General features: G+C 48.8%; 1 protein-coding gene across 1 annotated transcript in view; it reads right to left on the bottom strand.

Moving 5' to 3' along the window:
* The window catches only part of COQ3 (coenzyme Q3, methyltransferase), a 307,137-nt gene that overhangs the window by 184,052 nt on the left and 102,124 nt on the right, over positions 1-20,961 (bottom strand). The gene's annotated exons all lie outside the window — the stretch shown is intronic.

The raw sequence follows: 20,961 nt of genomic DNA, 5'->3' as shown, positions 1-20,961 counted from the left end.
GTACGCACCCCTCTCACCACCCCCATGTTGTGGGTGACCCTCCTACGTGCATTGCCCCTTTAAGGGGATGTGTCCCTCCCACGTGTATTGCCCCTTTAAGATGGGCCATGACTCTGTCATGGCCCTTGTTAATAAAAGGAGCTCCTGCAGGCACGTGAGACAGAACGGCTGCAGACTCCATAAGAGGTTGGTCTGAGTCTGTGTCTCATTTACTGATGTAGGCCGGAGGCCTAAACGGGGCGGCACAGGCCTGCAGGCCCTGTTGCCATGGGACCCTCGTGCCAGGACGGTGGCAGAGGTCCACATGGTCAGGAGCCTGGCAGTCTGTGCCCCCACCCCGATGGCGCTGGTGTCCCATAGTGCCAAGGGGCCTGCCCGATGTCCATGGCAGGCCCCAAACTCCCACAGGCACTGGGCCTGTGTGGTGCTGCGAGGAAACAGCACCCAGGGGCACCTGCCGGATGACCTTGGCAGGCGGCCCCCAACAATAGCGACGAGGGTGTAAGGGCCCTGCGTGCCCGTAGCGTGGTGAGGAGCTGTCCCTCCCCCGCTCGCCTGGGCGAGGCGGTGAGCGGTTTCAGCTGTATGGAGGGGTGTGTGGATCTGCGCCCCCACACCGTGTGGAGCGGGATGGCCCCGCGGCGTCGGCCGCCACATCGAGGAGCTGCTGCTCCACCCCCGGTTGAGGGCGGCATCTGCCGCGTGGGTAGGAGGGTGAGCACAACATGGGGCGGCTCGGTGCACGCAGCACCAGCCGCAGTGGAAACTTGGAAGCGGCCTCGGCCGCAGAAAAAAATAAATAAATAAAATGGAAAAGCGGCATCGACCGCGCAAGCGCTCCCCCAGCCACAACAAGAAGAACGGGTGTCGGAGCCCGCGATGGGAATTGAGGTGCGCCCCCCCCTGCGAAGAAGACGTGAAGCGACATCCACCGCGGAAGGGGAGGGGCGGCAATTTTTGTTAAAAAAAATAAATAATAATAATTGCAAAAAAAGGGAACTTTTGCCAGCGGCAGCCCATCAAGAGTCTGGGCCTGCTGCGACAAAAAAATAAAATAAATTCCTGCAATGAGGAGAACGGCGCTGGCCCCGCAAGACTGGGCTATCCAGTGGTGAGTGCTGGTGTGCCCCACCCTGGAGCAGATCAGTAACACAAGTGTAAGCGGTGGGGTACACACCTGGTGGCGTTCCGCCGCAAAGAGACGAGGAAGGCAGCGTGCGGCATCCATCGCCGCACACGAGGGAGCAGGAGCCGCATCAAAGCAGCAGCATGTGGCATACATCGCCACGCAACGAGTACCCAATGCGGGAATAATGCCAGTTGGCTTCCCGGCCGCGGCCCTCTGAGGAGGGTGCTCGTGCGGCCGGGGTATTTTGTCTCACTCGCAGCCCTCCCCGCCCAACCCCTCTCGGTTGCAGCATCTTCTGACACCAGAGAGAAGGTCAACGTGGCCGCAGCCGCAAGGAGGAGGAGCGGCAGGCCATCGCTGCAGGGAGGTGATGCGCTCGGCATGTCTCCGCCTTAGCCACGGCCCTCTGAAGAGGGTGCTCGTGCGGCTGGGGGCAAGCATGCCGACACCCTGCAGCAGGAAAGGGTGCTGTGCCCCTAAGGGGACGAGATGAGCCGCCGCGGCCACGGAGGGTGGTAAGGAATCGCACCTCCTGAATGTTCTCCCACCAGAAGCATGCCCGCAACAAAGTAGAGAATTGTTGGCCGCCCCCACCCCAATGGAGATTTGCTGAGCGGCATCTGCTGCGAAGAGATAGGCTGCGTCACCCAAAAGGAACTGGAGCGCCCGCTGCCCCAAGAAAGGATACGGGACCTCCCCCTGGAGAAAACGCCTCAGGCTGCCCTGGGTTGAAAATATCGGGCAGCCGATGCTGCCGGCAGAGGAAAGTGACTGAGAGGCTTCTGCCGCCAGAAGAGAGGAGCCCTTGCCGGCGACCCTCCCTGGCCACGGCCCTCTGCAAGGTAGGTGCTCGTGTGACCAGGGAGGTAGCCGACCTGCAAATCCTGCGGCACCTGCCGCCGGGAAAGGGAGAACGCGTTCGGGCTCACTTGCTGCCCGGGCTAACTGGAGGGGCGGATAGAAGACCCGCTGGCCCCCAGGGAAGGAAGTAGTGGCGGTGCTGCCGCAAATTAATAAAGAACTCTCCACCCGGGGAGAGGGATGCTGCGTGTCTGTGGGCAGGCCAGGGGAGGTGACTGCCCAGCCTGCCTGGGGGGCGGAGGCACCAGATGTCGGCAGCCTCTCTGGGCCGGCTGCTGGAGCCCTGCAGATGGTGCAGTCACCAGGCTCTGTGTCGGAGCAACGAAGAAAAGTGATAAAGTGCTCCATATCTCACGTTTGATCACAATGCCTCGGGACACAGTGGGACTGGCCTGAAACCAGCGTAATACTCAGGATCAGTGGATCGGCTGTGTCAGGGATACCCTGTGAAAGGGATGATGACCCCAGTAAGGGCTGAAGGCAAATAGCCTTTGATGAGCCCGGGCTGTGGTGGTGACAGAGGACAACGCTGTACCCAGGGGTCTGGTGTCGCGGTTTCCGGACAACAGAAGGTGTGGCAGAGCTGCCCACAACATACGTGAGCATGCACTGGTTGCCACATCATGCGGTGGAGAACAGAGAGGGTGCTCTCTACCCAAACATGCGGGTGCATTGTCTGGTAACCGGTACACTCCGGCAGTGAAGAAACAGCATTCACCTGCCCGTACATTCCTGCAGTCGGGTAGTGGGTTCACGACGATGTAGTTGGAGGTTGTCATGAGCCACCACGTGAGGGCCGGCTGTCGGCTGGCCATTGGAGGCGACAGTGTGTGCGTTGACTCTGACCGTGCTCGTATCTCCCTCGAACACCTGGTGAGAAAGCAAACAAAATGGTGGAAATAAAGACATCAGAGAATAACTCAACGCCTCAGCCTTCCCAATGCGCAAAACAGTACCGACTGATGGATGGTAAGCACCACGCCCAGCATGCCCGTTCAGTGCTCATTGCAGAAAAGTGAACAATCGCACAGCACCACATCAATACGTGAATATAATCCCCTGGAGCAGTGCTATCAGGAAAGTAGCACACCCTGTCCCACACGCCACCTGGCCTGCCTTACCAGTGGCCTAGACTGCTTGCCATAGATGACATACTGGTCGCCTGACACGAACGTTCCCCAGCCTGCCATCCGGTCGGGAGTACAGGCCAACGTGGGTTTCGGGGAGGTACTTACTTGCCCTTCCCCTGGGGTCCACCAACAACCGAGGTCTAACTAACGAACACGGGTGGCCCTGGCACCCGCCGCGGGGAAGTGGTTCACTGGACAAGGGCGTGGGTTGCATCTCAGCATGAGCTTTCGTGCGCCCTCCTGCGCCACTGGAGGAAAGACACTCCTGGCTGGGGAACATCGTGAAGAGGGGGGTGAACGATGTCCTGTCACCTCGTGCATGATCTATGGCACCATCCCCATCTACAGTGCATGGAGCAGCCAGGACGCCCTGCGACCTGCGTCTCGCTGCCCTGCCCATAACATCACGGGACTAGCCAATGTGGCCCCTGGCAGCGACCAGGTGCGGCTTTGACAACTGTGAACTGGACCAAGAGGGATTCGAATTTGGGGAAGTAACTCCTGCACGGACTGCCCATAACATCAAGGGTTTAGGCCGATGTGGCCCCTGACACCGCCTGTCAGGTGCGGCTTTGCCGGTGGTGAACTGTGTCATCAAGGGACCTGGACTTGGGAGGTGACTCCAGAACTGACGTTGATGGAAGACGAACTGGCATCCCACAGTCCTGCAAGTGCTTAAAGTGGACTCAGAAATATTGTGTATTTTGATGCGGTGAACCTGGTTAGTAAATACATGCCTGAGGTGGTCTCCGTAAAGAAAATCAGCATGAAGCTGTGATCCCGCAGTTGCTAGGTGTGCGTGTAGTGCCAGCTGCCAACCGGGGTGTTTTGTTTCAGTGGTTGCCTCTCCGAACCCCAGGTTAATAAAGGGTTTTGTAAACTGTGGGAGAACTGCCTACATTCCACCGGCAGCTCATCCACCGTGACTGTAACCCGCGGAGCATGTGTAGAATTGGTTTTGCATGTGTTATGTCGGTAACGATTTTGAGTTAGCTAAGTATGTGTCAATGATGTATTGTAGTATGTGGGCGTCCCGCAAGGTTTGACTTGAGAGGCAGTTTGTCGTTCTGTAATAGGTGGGACGCATGTATGTTTTAGTCACGTTTGTCGTTTGTTATGAAAAAGGAGGAGTGTTGTGGGTGACCCTCATACGTGCATTGCCCCTTTAAGGGGATGTGTCCCTCCCACGTGTATTGCCCCTTTAAGATGGGCCATGACTGTCATGGCCCTTGTTAATAAAAGGAGCTCCTGCAGGCACGTGAGACAGAACGTCTGCAGACTCCATAAGAGGTTGGTCTGAGTCCGTGTCTCATTTACTGATGTAGGCCGGAGGCCTACACGGGGCGGCACAGGCCTGCAGGCCCTGTTGCCATGAGACCCTCGTGCCAGGACGGTGGCAGAGGTCCGCATGGTCAGGAGCCTGGCAGGCTGTGCCCCACCCCGATGGCGCTGGTGTCCCATAGTGCCAAGGGGCCTGCCCGATGTCCATGGCAGGCCCCAAACTCCCACAGGCACTGGGCCTGTGTGGTGCTGCGAGGAAACCGCACCCAGGGGCGCCTGCCGGATGGCCATGGCAGGCGGCCCCCAACACCCCATAGTCAGGCTGCCACTAATCTGGATGCCCACTCACAAGATGCCAATGCGACCCCCACCGTCACTGACACCAGTCCCTCTCCTCCTTACCTCCGAGGAACATGCATCATGTCCTCAAGTTGGTTGCCTTGATTTGTCTGTGTCTCCGCCTTCTGCCACACCAACAGCCGTCGAGTAGCAATCCACATTGTGTATTTGCTCCAAACCACTGATGTCAAATGCCTCCTGGGATACTTCGGTTTGCTCAGCTGGGAGCGCTCATGAATTAGCGTCACGTCAAATCTCTGTAAAAATCACCCATCTTGCCTCAACCTACCTGGGTACCTATTGAGGACTCAATACAGTTGGCCACGTCTAACCTTCCGCAGCCAGGCTATCAACACTGTATTTTGACACAACCCAACATAGACTCTATGACCCTGCCTGTTAACCATGATAGTCACGTGCATTCTGTCTATAACATTGGCTCCGGTACCCAGACCTCTGCTAATCTCTGCTTGCACTCGACCAATGCTCCACATGTGCTAGTGCCTGTGTCATATGCTCCTCACATGTCCGCATATGCCTCTGATGTTATTACTATGCCGTTGCCCGTGTCCCTTGATGCGCCCAAAGCCTCCACATGCCTATGATACTACTGTGCCTTTGCCTGTGCCCCTTGATATACCCATGCTGCCACATGCCTATGATGTTACTACTATGCCTCTGCCGGTGTCCCTTGATGCGCCCATGATGTTACTACTGTGCCTTTGCTTGTGTCCCTTGATGCGCCCATGCCGCCACATGCCTATGATGTTACTACTATGCATGCATAGTGCACAGCAGGGTTTATCCCATCCTTGTTGCCAGTGCTAAATCTGCCAATGCAGATTTACAAAAGATGTCAAATAAACCCTATATTTCAATAAGACGGAGGAGCATGTACTAATACTTTCTTTAAACGTCAACCCCGAAATTAACTTCGGCGGTAACCCCGCCTATCTCGATACGCGGTGGGCTGCAACCCACAACTAGAGTAAAAAGGGGACAGGTGACTGCATGTCCTCACAAGCTAAACAAACGAGTATGGAAATGGAACATTATAGACTCCACTCTTCGAAACACAGTCCAATGCATTCTTCCCTTTTCAGGGGTCATGAGTTACATTTTCATTTTTATTTTTATTTATTGGGTATTAGTTTACTAAAACCTTGCACAAATTAACAACCATGGCAATCCATGAAATGCAAACCAAGCTAAACTACAATGGTATAAAAAGAGAAATTAGAGTGCACATTTTGAATTGTGAAGAAAATTCCTCACAAGAAGGCTATGCAAAACACCCTAGGATTGTCTGTTATCGAAGCTGACATACATTTTCCAAATATCCTACGTCCATACGTATATGTCTTTTTCACAGCCCGAAAGTAGCTGTAGCCATGTTTCATATGCATTAGATCTCTTGACCATCTTCTTTGGCTACCCCTCAACCCCCTGAACAGGCCATTGTATCCACGGTATTGTGGAGGGTCAGAAGGAAGACGCAGACCCGATCCTGTAATTTTTACTGATCCTTTATTTAAATAATAAGTAAAAGGCCTCACTGTCCATAATCTGTGTATTTGCCTTCCTAACAAAAACTAGGGTGCTCGTCGTCAATGTTCGATACTCAAAAGTAAAGTCTGTCCTCAGTCCAAAACTAAACTATGAAGACCCTACCACTAAGAAAGCAACTAAAGCCCAGCAGAATGAGTCCCACCTCGAGGAATGGCTTCCTCTGGCTTAATAAAGAATCTTCAAGATAGTTCTTGGCTTACCGTTGCATTAAGTCATTCAGTTCACTTAACTGACTTTTCCAACTCCCTGGCTCCCCTTGTCCCTGGTTCTGTGATGTTTTTCCGCCCTCTCTTACCTTTGGGTTTCTGCCACTTCACCTATCTCCAAGGTCTTTGAAAATCTCTCTTTCTCTAGTAACAACTTTATCTTCTGAGAAATAGAACCAATCTTACTGTTCCCGTTCCCAGTCTTCCTCTGGTTATTTGGTCCCTCACAGGGACGGATATGATTCTCTAGGTAATTACTGGTCTCTTGTTTATTTGAATGACTCAGTCTCTTGCTCTCTCCTGGGGATATGTACTACGAACCCAGTAATAAATCTCACCCTCCAGGTCCCGCGTTGTGTTACTGGGACTAATAGGATGACCCAGTAATGATTCAGTCTCTTGACTTTTCACTCTCTCACTGGGACGAGTAGGATGCGTGGGCGAATGGTTGTATATTAGTTTGTAGCACTCTCCTGAGCTTTGTCATGCCATTAATCAAACGTGCTACTCGTACTGATACAAACAGGATTCTGCCAGTGATGATCCACACTTGACCTTCTCATGTCAAGATTACTGGGATGAGTATAATTGTGACAGTAGGGAGTAACTTCTGAACTACATTTGGCTCCATTACTGTGATGCATGTGATCGTGCCAGTATTGATCTGTACTTTACTTTCTTACATCTTATATTTTACTGGGACGCGTACGATTCGGGTACTCGTTATAGTCGTGCTCCCTCCTGGGTCTCCTACTGTCCCAGTTACCTTCTCTGCTGGGGTTTGGCATCACCGGGCCCAATTGCAGGACAGGGATTTCTCCTCTTGTTGTCAGGACAGCTTCTGCCTTCTCTGCGATTCTCTAAGCATCTTCTCTGCAGTGCCAAAGTCATAGCGGTCTAGGCTTAGTTAACAGACAGCACAGTCCACCACTCTGGGTCACGCCACCACTCACAACTGGCTCTCTTCTTTGGGGTTTCCGCCCCCTGTTCTCTCCTGCTTCCAGCACTCTGTGCTTCCCTCACACTCCAGCTGGTTGTCTCCTCAGCAAGCAGGACTTCCAGATCGGCTTCCACAACACCACTGGTTTGAAACTCCCAGGCTTCTTCTTATGACCCATGGCAAAGCCCTCCCAGCGGAGGACTATAGTCCTCATTTTATTTCAGTTGAGCGCTCGCCATCACTCGCTCACTCTTCTTCACAGAATTATTACAATACATTTCTTCAGGTTGAATCTTGGTTCTTATCCAGAGTTCACAAGGGCCAAAGTGATCAAGCCACTGTTTGTTACTGTGACATTTTATTGATGGTCCAAGAGTCAGTAACTTAGGAAGTTCCCCTGCAGAACCGGAGTCCTTGTCCCCAAGGCCTGCTGGGCAGGGGTTTCCCCCAGTGATGTCCCGCTTGCCTCTACCCCATGGGAGGGTATCGCGTAGTGGGCTCACCTCCCTAGCCTCATAAGGCAAGACTCCCTCCTGGGAAGCAGTGACTGAATCCCGCGATTCATCACAGTATACAATATGTTAAACCGGAATCACATGAGTAGAGCCCTATATTTATCTGGAAATGAATAGAGATAATGGGGTAAGCCCTCAAATTCTCACTAGGTTTACAGATGGTTTATACAATGAATATCTACCCATGTTTTCATATTGATAACACCAATGACAGACACATTTTCTGCTTTACCTTTCAAAAGCTGATCCAATGCGTACGGTTGCGAACAACACGACTCGTCTTGCATATACGGGAGATATACATCGCCCGTATTTCACCTCCATGACAATATGCATGTGAATCACATACTTTAAATGGTCAATCTGAACATCTCCTTCCATCCAGTACTGTGGTGAGATCCTTCCATATAATTAGTTCTTGGAAGAATTCCAAAGAAGCCCAAGTAGCATAGGCACGGTACATATGCAGATGATAATCGCAATCTAGATAGACAGTCCTGAAGAAGGTGGCATAAATGAATAAGCACACTGAAACCAGTTGCAACACGGGTAGACAGTGGACAGATTTCCACTGCAGTTCTTGTTCTTCAGCACCAGCAAGATCTTCTAAAAAACAGACCTGCCCTTAGGTGCAGTCTCTTCATAACACTTCCTTTTTAAATTGTTCTATCAAGAGGGCATTTTCCTCCTTTTTTACTATGGTACACTCAGTCACAGTATAGGCTAATAAAGCAATCATTGCCAAAATACCTTTGGGGGTCTCTATCCTGTTTTTAGTTTGTCACGTGCCTAAGCTCATGGTTACATCATCAACACCAGCCCTCCTTTGGGCCTCACCTGTCGAGAGTCTTACAAACCATAATAGTTACAATAGGACTATCGAGAGACTAGATAACAAACATCTACAGTTCAAACAATTTTGATTAAGACAACAAAGCAAATTTAAGTATTTCTTTGTCCGTCCTTATTCTATCCACTTTTAGATACACGGCTCACCAGCGCTGCCTAGGTAAAGCGGTAGGTAGGGCCAGATAGAAACGTCTCCGTCTCCTCTGTATCCTTTTCCTCTTGTCAACATTCATTGCTGTACAAATATGTATAAATACTTATTTGAGGAATTGTTTCTGTTCAGACGTTGACAGGTGGTAACCAGCTTACTTTGTCCTTCTCCTTGGGGAGACCAATTTAGCACAGCAAATCACTCAGGAGCATTATATAGGCCCCTCATTTTTAAATACATGGGTGGTATGCCCTTCCCTCTTTGTGTTAACTTACCTTGTTAGAACCACTTAATAAAATATCATGATTGGTTCCAATTGCATTCAAATATTGGGAACATTCAATTATATAACTGTCCAAGGGTGGTGACAAACCATTTAAAACTAGTTGATGAATATCTTCATATGTTAGTGTATTTTTTTTCCAGGGCAAGTATCTTCGAAATAGCATCAATTTCTGGAGGCAAAGACTTGAATAAACCGACTGTAGGCCCAGACCTAATTGAATAAGAATAACTGTTAAGGAAGGAGGTATATTTAGGATGTCCTTCCATATTTTGCCCTCTACTATATCTAGCACTTTCTGATTAGGAGAATTAATTACCTCCAAACCACAAATCAGCAATGGAATAATTTCCACTTATAGAATTTGAGCAATGGTGTAGTTGAGAAGGCACAATACTTTGAGTGCACCTTTCTAATCTGGGCCAGCAAAGCCCGTAGCTGCTTCAAGCCTACAAATATATCAATTTCTGTTAAGCGCCTATGGCGTTAATACGCACATATATTTTTCTGTTCCTACGGGGTTGAAGACGTCCAGGGTTACCCATTTGCATAACTTCTCCACAGGCGAACCCGGTTCATTTAATCAAATGCAAAGCTTAAATCTACACAAGCCAGGTATAAGGGGTGCATTCCCTTTCTTTCACACCAGGGATTGTAATAGTTTGACAATAAGACCGTTTAGAGAGCAAACAATTCCTCACCTAAATCTTGTTTGAAGCTTCAATAGTCGCTTAAAGTCTATGGGCCACTATTCCAATTCCTCGAAGATCAAAGACGCAAATGTTTTGCTTGTAGAATCCTATAAAACTATTGAGTGATAGTTATTTAGATTGTTTCAAACCCCTTTTTAACTGTTGGAACTATGCATTTTCTAGAACAAAATTGCATTTAAATTCACGTCCATAAATAACTGGAATAGAATTTGACAATAAAAAAAGAGAGTCCACTTATAGAATAAAATAGGATAATCCATCAGACACATGGACTAGTCAATTCAAGCATATTCCAAATTTGGCCACAAAGTGAGACTGACAGCTGCTCACTTGGTCTTCCCTCACCCGCTCTGCAATAAGCAGCCAGTATGATGCTTGAATATTGCCCCTGCTCGGATTTTTAAGAGAAAGCTACCTTAAATTGTGAATCCACAGTTCCTGTGTGCAATGCACTGTTCAGTGAATTACTGTCTGTTCCTAAAGCGGCACGGTGTATGTATTTACATATTTTGAGTTCACACATCTATTTCTTTATAAAGTCATACCCAGCATAGCCGCTTCGCCCAGCACGGTAGATTGCTGTCTGCTCTTAACGAACAGCATGCATTTCCGCATGAACACATTTATTTATTGTAATGGTTACATTGTCTTCCTTGCAGCTGGCAAATGGTAAATCGTGTGCGACAAACTCCGTTAGGTTTTAAAAGCCATTGCGGTCCTCATACTAACTAACCTTCAATACACCATGCTTGGGTTTTTTAATGCAAGCAGATGTCTTATGCACATTTTTGCATAACATTTGGTAACATGCAGAAAATAAGACGCGTTCCCACAGTGGAGGCTTTGGTCACTCACGTGAAAATGAAAATATTCTACTAGTTATTTTGTGCCCTAAAGAAGGGTACCAGGAAGCTGCTCGTTAAACTCCAGTAAATAAAAGGGTGTCCACCCTAAAACAATGTTAAGGTGCATTTCGTGTTAAAGATATTTTCCTACCCTGCTGTTTTTTTTGTGTCCTCATTTATGGAAACTGAGCCAAGAAGCTGCTCCTTCCACTGTGGTGAATCAATTCGTTTTTCTTCTTCTGCCTAGCATCCTTTTCCCATATGACCCCTTCGAGCAGACAGCATACATCAATACCTCAGGATCACGTAGTTGTATACCTTTTCTTGTGCAGGTCTTTTCATAAAAGGTGCAATGACACTGGTGTCATTACAGGAAGGTATTCGAGTCTTGGGCTTTACCAATAGTTATCAATGTTTACTGTGAGCAGTTGTTACTAACATGTCTCTATATTTGCCAACCCGTTGGTGTAGGTACACTGGAGCATTAGCTGTTCTGTATTGCTCACTTCAACATTGGAATAGGTTTACTCCACCTCCTGTTCTATGCCTGCTTTCTCACCTGGAAATAGGATTCTGAAATGTATTTGAAGGTACTCACCTGCCCCCTCACACGCCTATTTGGAACAGCCCTTCCACAACTACCCGCTTGGTCCAGTTTGTTCATTACGTGTTCTCGCAATGGAGAGTGGCATTTACAAGGGCCCACACACATCATACATATAGTGGTGCTTCCTTATAAGATTAAAAAAACGGTCACTAAATAGGGCTGACAGTTCATTGTCCTGCTGTTACGTCTTTCGTCTTCGGAAGGTACTTCCCAGGAGGATCAGGTGGCAGACTTTCCTTCCATTTCTGAATGATCCCATTAATTTTGAAATATTTCAGTCGTTTCAATACCGGTTGTTTAAGCATCCCTGTTTTCTCAGCACCAGGGGGTGGTTTACTGACCTCCTCGTTAGCACTCCAGTTGTGAGGAATTCTGAGAGGTCACTTCTCCCAGAGGGGGAGCACCTTCCCATGAGGCCAAGTAAGTGGGGTTGCTACCCAATAGTCTGGGGGGTGGTAGTCAGCAGAAGAATCTCATGTGAAGAGACTTCCCCTCTGAGGACAGGGGACCAACATCTCGGTGGAACGCAGTATGCCCACCCTTCAGCCACACCCTGCACACCTTCTTATCCCCAAAAGCCCAATTCCCTAACCATAATTCCATGCAAGTCTACAAGTCTTAAAACATCCTTACAAGTACTGAGATGAGGAAGAGCAAGGACTACCAAAGGGAGACCTATTTGACAAGAAGTCAGACGAGGAGGAGGTGCGGAGCAAGGAAGAGTAATGGCAAAAACTTGAATGAACATTGTAGCTTTTTATGTCCACTCACGATGGAAACGAAAGAAGGACTTACCATATTGTCAAGCGGGCTGTCAAGCTCTCCCTGGAGGAACTGCGAGCACAGGAACCATCCGGCATGGAGAACAGAAGAGGCTGCTGACCGAGGCGCTAGCAGGGAGGCAAAAACTTAGCTACCCGGTCTACCATGGTCAGACCAACCAGAAAGAAGGAGAAGCAGAAGTCTACGCATGCAACGCTGTGGGACTGCGTGGTCGAATGAAGACGCAAATTCTGTTAGGAACCAGAGCCGCAACAGCACAAGGAAGAACGGGTGAAGGCACAAGAGACCCAAGGCAGAAAGCAGAGGAGCCTGAGACTGACCGGAGAACACCAGCTACGACCCCAAAAAGGTACAGCGGTTGCCGGGGCGGTTGGTGGGGGCACAGCAGAGTCGTGGGAGACTCTTAACCTACAGAGCAGGGGTGAGGAGGTAGCCCCTGGGGGAGAAGAAAGCTTTGCCAGTTCCAAAAACAGAACAAATAGAGAAACTTGGGACTGGAATGCGCACCCACAAAAGAAGATCCCTACAAGTCATCTTTGTGGCAGTACCTGGCAGGAATGTGAACCAGGTTTGGCAAATCAAAGCAGTAGAGAAACTCGGGTCTGAGACCTGAATGCACAAAAGAAGATCCATACAAGTCCTCTTCTTCATGGCAATACCTGGCAGGGAAGTGAATCAGGTGAGCAAAATCAATGCAGTAAAGCAATACGGGGCTCGGACCGGCACCCGCAAGAGAAAAGAGATACAAATCATCTTCCTCATGGCAGCACCTAGCAGGAGAGTGAAACAAGTCTGCCCAAGTCTGGACTGGAGACAGGGACGCCTGGGTCTGCGACCCTCAAACTGAAAGACTGAAAGTGCTGAACTGCGACAACAAAGTAAAAGAGAGGTGATGGGGAAAGAGAGTCATTCCCCCTGGTTGTATCAAACTATTAATCCAAGATACCTGTAGAAGGGAGTCAGTCATTCTCCTTGCAGCCCAAGGTTGTAAAGACTTCCAGATACACAGTGTTCTAAGATAGCCAGGTCTGCCAAGGAAAAGTGCTTGAACTTTGTCTTTTGTGTTGCAGGACATTTTTGACCCAAGGAAGGGAGTCATTTCCCCTAAGAAGAAGCCAACACCTCGAAGAGAACTTCTAACCCCAGAAGAAGGGAGTCATTGTTCTCCATTTCTAGTTTAGTGTGAAGTGTAAACGACATAAGTAGTGTTGACACAGGATGGTGGAGTATTGATTTACACAGACATTCTGACAAATCCCTTAGTGTTTTAGTTGAGACAGGGAAACCGCTCTTAGAGTTAGGGAAAGTTAGGTGTTCTCTTTATTTTCTTGACTAATAAACGCCTATAGCAATCACCATGCCACCTGTGTGTCAGTCTCTGCCTTGTGCACCCTTAAACAGTGAACATACAGGTTATGTTAACAGGAGTTATACCGTGCAATACTGTCATTTGCAGGTCTGCAGGAGCTCAGGTGGATATGAAAAAAAGAAAAATGGGTGTGCTTGTTAGTGGGGGGAGAGGGTGAGCACATAAGTGGTTTTGCTGTTGTGTTGGTAGTGTCAGTGCAGAAAAAACGGTCAGGGTGTGTGGGTTTACTTCTAGTTGGTATGGGTCGGCAGGCGAGCGGGTGATTGAGCCTGCATGGGAGGCTTTGTGTGCCTGTGGTGTAGGTGTGCAGGGACCGTGTTGCGCTTGTGTGAGCTATTGGAGGTGTGGAGATTTGCTGTTCGGTGTCAATGAGAGTGCGTGGAGTTGTGGTTGCCTTGTGTGGGTGGCATAGTTGTTCAATGTGCGTTTGTGGTCTATTTGCAGGAGTGTGTAGAGTTTTAGCAGGTTTAGTGGGGGACAAAGGAGTGATCCTCATAACAGGATATAGGGTAGAATTATTGTTGCGCCTGTTTGTTGAGTAACCTAAAACCCATTGTGCAGTGGTTAACAATGTTCGGTACCTCTTTCACTGGTAGGCCAATCTGCTTGGATCACATGACACGGAAATCCCGAACCAAGACCCAGTTACTTTAAGCATATTTATTGGTCATTTATATAGCGCCTATACACTTAAACAAAGCGTGTCAAAGCATTCCATTGCTGGGAGGGAGAGTAAATTACATTCATAATAGGCATGGGGACATTCAGAAAGTGCAATGCGTTAGAGGTACAACATTGAACCAAATACAGAACCGATTACAACATATGAACATAATTGTTGTACGTGCCCGACGGTCGTTTCGACGATGCATGATCTTTTACATAAAGAAAGAAGAGGGAGGGCCGGAGGGGGGTAGGGTAAAGACGAAGAGAACAATGAGACTATCTTTGTGCATAGTGTAAGTGCTTGAGCCCAAGTTTAGAGGAGGTGGGTGGGAGGGGCGGGGGAGGGTGTCGGGAAGCATACACACAAGGAATGCAAAACCAAAAATGCCAAAAGATGTTAAAACACCTAAATTCCAATTTTTCTTTTTTAGCAGAGACACACAGCAGCATAACAATGAAAATGGCTACTGGGGTATAGTCAAGAATTCGTATGAGGTGAGAAGCCTACTCACAGTAGCGATGAAGGGGTGCCAGGGAATCAGGAGTCCAGAAATAATTTGTCGTGGTGTGCATGCGAGGTACAGAATTAAGAGGGGGGGCCCTCAGCACCCTCCAGGCCCGGACAGGCACATAGAGGGCCTTGGGAGGTGGGCAGGCCATCACCTTCCAGTTTGACCTGTTTGGGCTACAGGAAAGTAGCTGTACCCGATCAGAGCAGTGAAGTAGATGTTGAAACATTCACTCCGGTGTCTGTGAAGAAGGCAGTCATGATGGAGGGCTGGCCGAGTACTGCTCAACACAAGCGGAATGCATTCAAACACCTCCCCCACCCCCGTGCACCACAAGCAGCAGCAGACGAACGCGGACGTCTGAGGCCGTTGCTCATCCATGCACTGATTTGTGAGAGGCAGTTGACAAAGGTTCGGTCTATGTCCTCACTGGTATCGATTTTGTAAATGATTTAAATATCATCTGCATAGTTGTAGCATGCGAGTCCATGTCCCTTTATGTTTCATGACTAGGGCCATGTAAATGTTTTAGAGAGCGGGAAAGAAGAGGGGGAAAGGAGAGGGGGGAGAAGGAGGGTGAGAAAGAAGGGGGAAAAGAGGAGTAGAGGGGGACAAGAGGGGGGAGGGTGGGAAGGGGGAAAAGGGGAAGATGGGGCAGAAGAGGGAGGGCGGGGAGAAGAGAAGAGATGTTTAGCTGAAGGATGGTAGCCAGGTGGTTTCCGTTCTGTTAGAAGGGATTTTGTCCACTGTAGTGCAGCGCTGCTTATCCCCCGCTTCTTGTATTCATTTGATGAGGGTTCATGGTTGACTCAACCGCTAAAAGGTATCGGGGCAGAAGAACAAGTTACTTACCAACTGTAACGTTCTTTCGACTGGATGTTCCTCCCACGTGTTCCTCATCTTGTGATAATTAGTTTCGCCAGCTTTGCTGCATCGGAAAAAAAAAAATTCAGCAGAGGGTGATGTGCTCGAGGTCGTGGCGTCAAATGTACCTCGGCGGGCTCCGTACCGTGTCGACGTCACAGATGGTATAAAAGGCTCGAGCCGCGCCCGTTGGCTTCAGTTATGTTTTTCCGAGGAAATACCTGTGGAACATCTAGGCGTATGCTGTGACTGATAGGCCCATCGTGAGAGGAAATTGTAAGAAAATGTAAACTATACTGCGGGGTAGGCTGGGAGGGAATACGTGGGAGGAACATCCAGTCGAAAGAACGTTACAGTTGGTAAGTAACTTGTTCTTCGAATGGATTGTGTCCTCCCACGTATTCCTCATCTAGTGATAGATTCCCATAGCAGTGACCAATTTGGAGGTGGGAGTGCTAGTTTTTGTTTTCATGTACAGAGTGAAGTACTGCTCTGGCAAAAAGTCCCTCATTTGAGGATGAGGCATCTAAGCAGGAATGTTTGATGAAGGTATGCATTGATGCCCATGTTGCAGCTGAGCAAATATCTTTTGCAGGGACTCCCCTCTTCAAAGCCGCAGAAGTAGCCATCCCCCTTGTGGAGTGAGCACGTAACCCCTCCGGTGGGTCTTTTCCTGCTAATCTGTAGCATTCCAATATAGCTAGAATAATCCAGCAGGATATGGTTTGTTTTGTCACCGCTAACCCCAATTTACGACCAGTGTATCCCACAAAAAGTTGGTCGTCTTGACGTAATTTTGACATTCTTGAAATGTAAAAACTGATAGCCCTCTTGGGGTCCAGCCTATGTAACCTCTCCTCTTCTTTTACCAAACGAGGAGGAGGATAGAATGTTGGTAAAACAATTTTCTGCGACAAATGGAAGTCGGAAACTACTTTCGGTAAGAAAGATGGTTTTACTTTCAGAATCACTTTGTCTTTATAAAAACTGGTGTATGGAGGTTTACATGAGAGAGCCTGTAGTTCACTAACCCTGCGGGCTGATTTTAATGCCACAAGGAGGACAGTTTTTAGCGTTAAAAGCCTCAATGGACATGAGTGCAGAGGCTCAAATGTTATACATGTTAGGAATCAAATTCAAATCCCAGGTTGGAACATGAAATGGTATTGGTGGATATACATTTGTAAGTCCTTTTAAGAACTGTATTATTAATGGTATTTTAAAGTAAGAGACCTCTTCCGAGGAGCGCTTCAAAATGGACAGCGCAGGAAGGTATCCTTTGATTGTTCCGATATGGAGCCCCAGATTGGCTAGATGGAAAGAAAGCACCATTGGTGTGCCACATTGAAAAGGGTCCACATTTATATCCTTGCATCAGTTACTGAATTTATTCCAACGACACCGGTACAAAGATTTTGCTGCTGGCCTCCTGGCCGAAAGCAAAATCTCCATTACGTCATCCAGAAGATCCCAATCCTTGTATCTCAACCTGTCAGAAACCATGCATGAAGGGTGAGTGTGTTGAACTCTGGATGGAGAACACGACCTTCCTCTTGCGAGAGAAGATCCTCTCTTTGTGGAAGACGTATTGGAGGGCAGATAGACATGTCCAGAAGGTCCGGGTACCACGTCCTCCTGGCCCAATCCAGGGTAATTAGGATCATGGTTTTCCTGAACTTTCTCAACCTCCTGATTACTTGAGGAATCACAGGGACTGGAGGAAACTTGTACAGCAGGGGAACATCCCAATCCACTACGAATGCGTCTCCTAGAGCTCCTCTCGGAGGAAATTCCCTTGAGCAATACTGATCACACTTCCGGTTTACCGAGGTTGCGAACAGATCCACTTGAGGGGTTCCCCAAAGGGCGAAGATCTCTAGAAGGACTTCTTGAACTAACTCACACTCGTGGGAGACTGTGCTCTGCCTGCTAAGAGCGTCTGCACCCGTGTTCTGCTCTCCGGCTAGGTGAACTGCCGATAGAGAGATTCCTTCTTGTATTGCCCAGAACCAGAGCTGCATCGCCTCTCTGCACAGAGGTAGAGATCCTACGCCTCCTCTTTTGTTGAGGTAGTACATGACCACTGTGTTGTCTGTCATTATCAGGACATTCTTTCTTTGTACGGAGGGCAGGAAGGCCTTCAGAGCTAGTCTGATTTCCCTCAGCTCCAAAAGGTTGATGTGTAGACTGGACTCCAATGGAGACCAGCGTCCGCTGATTGTCAGATCGTTGGTGTGTGCTCCCCACCCGTGAGTGAGGCATCCGTCACTACTGTTATTTCCAGCCATGGTTGCCAAAAAGATTCTCCCTTGAGGATGTTGTCGTTGCAAGCCCACCATGATAGATCCTGAGCAACTGCTCTCGGGACTTGCAGAAGATCCGACATATTCCCTGAGAATTGGGACCACTGAGTTCTGAGGGCCCATTGGAGGGATCTCATTCTCAATCTGGCCTCTGGCACCAGAAAAATGCAGGATGCCATGAGGCCGAGCAACCTCAGGAAATCGAAGGCCGGTAGATGCTGGGCTTTTTGGGAATTTTGTTACCATCTGCTGAATGTGGAGAGCTCTCACCACGGGCGGCGAGGCTTTCCCCGAGGAAGTGTCCAAGACTGCTCCAATAAATTGGAGTTGTTGGGATGGTACCATGTGGGACTTGTTGAAATTGAGGGAGAAGCCCAGGTTGTGGAGGAAGTGGCAGGTGATCGACAGGTGTTCCTGAGCTTGTTCTGGAGAACGTGCTCCGATTAGCCAGTCATCCATAGGGGTATACGTGAATCCCCCCCTCTCCTGAGACTCGCTGCCACTACCGCCATCAGTTTGGTGCAAACCCTCGGGCGGAGGTCAGCCCGAATGGCAGAACTCAAAACTGATAGTGAGAACCGCCAACTGCAAACCTCAGGTATTTTCTGTGCTTGGGATGGATTGTCACATGAAAATAAGAATCCTGAAGGTCCAATGATACCAACCAGTCTTGGAGATGGAGAGCTTGAAGGATCTGAGAAAGGGTTACCATCTTGAACTTGTCGAACTTGTCCTTCCTCAGGAATTTGTTTAATTTTCTCAAGTCCAAGATGGGTCTCAATCCTCCGTCCTTTTTGGGGATAAGGAAATAGGGAGAGTACCAGCCTTTGTTCCTCTCCACTACAGGTACCTGTTCTATTGCACCTTTCTCTAGCAGGGTTATAATTTCCTGCCAAAGGAGCGGATCTGTAATTTTGGTAGAGCTGGCTCCTGGTGGATGATCCTAGGGTCTTTTTATGAAGGGCAGGCAGTAACCTTGAGCTACTGTCTCCAGTGCCCACGCATCTGAAGTAATGCCCCACCATTCTTCCAAATGCTGAGAGATTCTGCCTCCCACAGGTGTTTTGGATGATAAGACCTCAGAGTGATTTGGAGGCGGCTGCAGGAGGGGCTGAGGGCATAGATGCTGTTCCTGAAGATGGCTTTGTAGTCTTTGCTCGTCCACCACGAGTGACATTTCTTCTGCCCCTTTGAAAAGCCTGTCCTCTTCCTCTACCAACAGAGGAGTAGTATCGAAAAGGACGACCCCTCCAGGAAGATGAGCCCGAATAGGGTTTCTGAGGCTGTCGCTTGGAGGCACTAAGGGACTTTGCTGCCGCTTTCGAGGTCTGTAGTTTTTCGAGGCTCTCATCAGCCTTACTACCAAACAGCCTCGAGCCATCAAAGGGCATGTTGAGAAGCCTGGTCTGTACATCTGGTGCAAACTCCGACTTTCTGAACCACGCAAATCAGCAAAGCACTGTGCTTGATGCCATGGACCTGCTAATACTATCAGCAGTATCGAGTCCAGACTGGAGGCATTCCCCCATTGCCTCCTTACCGTCATTGACTATATTCAGGAAGCCTTCCCTTTCCCCACCTTCCGGAATATGCTCAGCCGCCGCCGAAATGCATTCCCACAGGGTATGTGTGAACCTGGCCAGGGTACAGGTTACATTGGTAGATTTCAAGGCCATGCTACCCGACGTAAAAACTTTACGAGCCCAGGCATCAACCTTTTTATCCTTCCTGTCCGGAGGTATGGTTGGGTATGATGTCTGCCTGGATGTAGTAGCTGCCTGAATAACCAAGCTTTCTGGAGTAGGGTGTCTACTCAGGTATTCTGGGTCTGAAGTGGAAGTTCTGTAATTTTTTGGGAGATTGCTGTCTACTGCAGCAATGCTATCACGTTTTTCCCAGTTTTTCTCAACTGTTCTTTTTAATGCCCTATGAAAGGTGAGAACTGGATCTTTCCGGGGTCCTCGGACTAGAATATCTGTCATATTGTCTTGTTCAAACGTAGGGGAGGCTCTTCCCCAACCCATATACTCAATCACCCCATTCATCAAATTCCTATACCCCGAGTCTGCATGTTCTGCAGGATCAGGTGCAGTAAACTCCAATTCGGGTGATGTGTCCACACCACTAGCAGAATGCAGGGTTTCAGATAGATCTCTCATTTTTGTGTCAGGATTTATCAGTTGCTCTAGAACTTGTCTAGTTCCACATTTTACTCCAGAAGGAGTGACCTCATCATCTGAACCAGATTCCTCAAAAATTGAAGACATGGACTTAAAGAAGTCCGATCTTGGTAAAGATGTAAACCTTCTCTCTTCTTCCTCATCATTTGTCGAAGGAATTTGTGTTTTCTTCGAGGGAGTCAAAGGAACCTTCGACACACTCGACGAAGCCTTCGACAAAGGCGTCGAAGATAAACTAGGCTTCGTCATCGGAGCAGTCGGCGCCGATGAAGTTGCACCAGACTTCGACAATTTTTGTTTCTTATGAGGGAGCGGAGAGGCACTCTATCCTCGAGGATCTCTCGACGACTTGTCGACTCGAGATCTATGGGTACTACTAGGCTTAACCGTTGTAGTTCCTGACTTCCCTGTGTCGTCCAAAGGAGCAACCGGGGTCTCGCTTTTCTGAGGTTTCTTCGAGGGGGTCAAGGCCGCATTCTCAAAGACCTGCAACATTCTTTTTCTAAAGCTCTCCCACTTTGAAGGGGAATCCGATCTGGTCAGTTATCGAACCAATTCTGTCGACGAATCAGACGATGACGACAGAGATCTACGTCTCCTTTTGAGCTTTTTAGAGGAAGACGAAGAAGATCGTCTCGACCTGCTACGAGATCGGGATCTCTTCGAGTGCTTTTTATGGCGTTCCGATTCCTTAGAGTCGGACGATTATTTATGTTTTTTAGGTAAGGCTTTCGAAGAGCCCTTCAACGCCTCCCGCCCCACCGCTAACTTACTTTTCCTCTCACGGAGGGCCTTCTCCGTCATAGACTGACAGGAGCCTCAGTCGCCGGTTCGATGGTCTGAGCCCAGACACCACAAACAGATACGGT

The sequence above is a fragment of the Ambystoma mexicanum genome, chromosome 4p (genome assembly GCF_040938575.1).
Source record: "Ambystoma mexicanum isolate Mex_15411 chromosome 4p, UKY_AmexF1_1, whole genome shotgun sequence".
Lineage (NCBI taxonomy): Eukaryota > Metazoa > Chordata > Amphibia > Caudata > Ambystomatidae > Ambystoma > Ambystoma mexicanum.
Note: the sequence above shows the minus strand (reverse complement) of the source record. Positions and strands in the feature narration are given on the sequence as shown.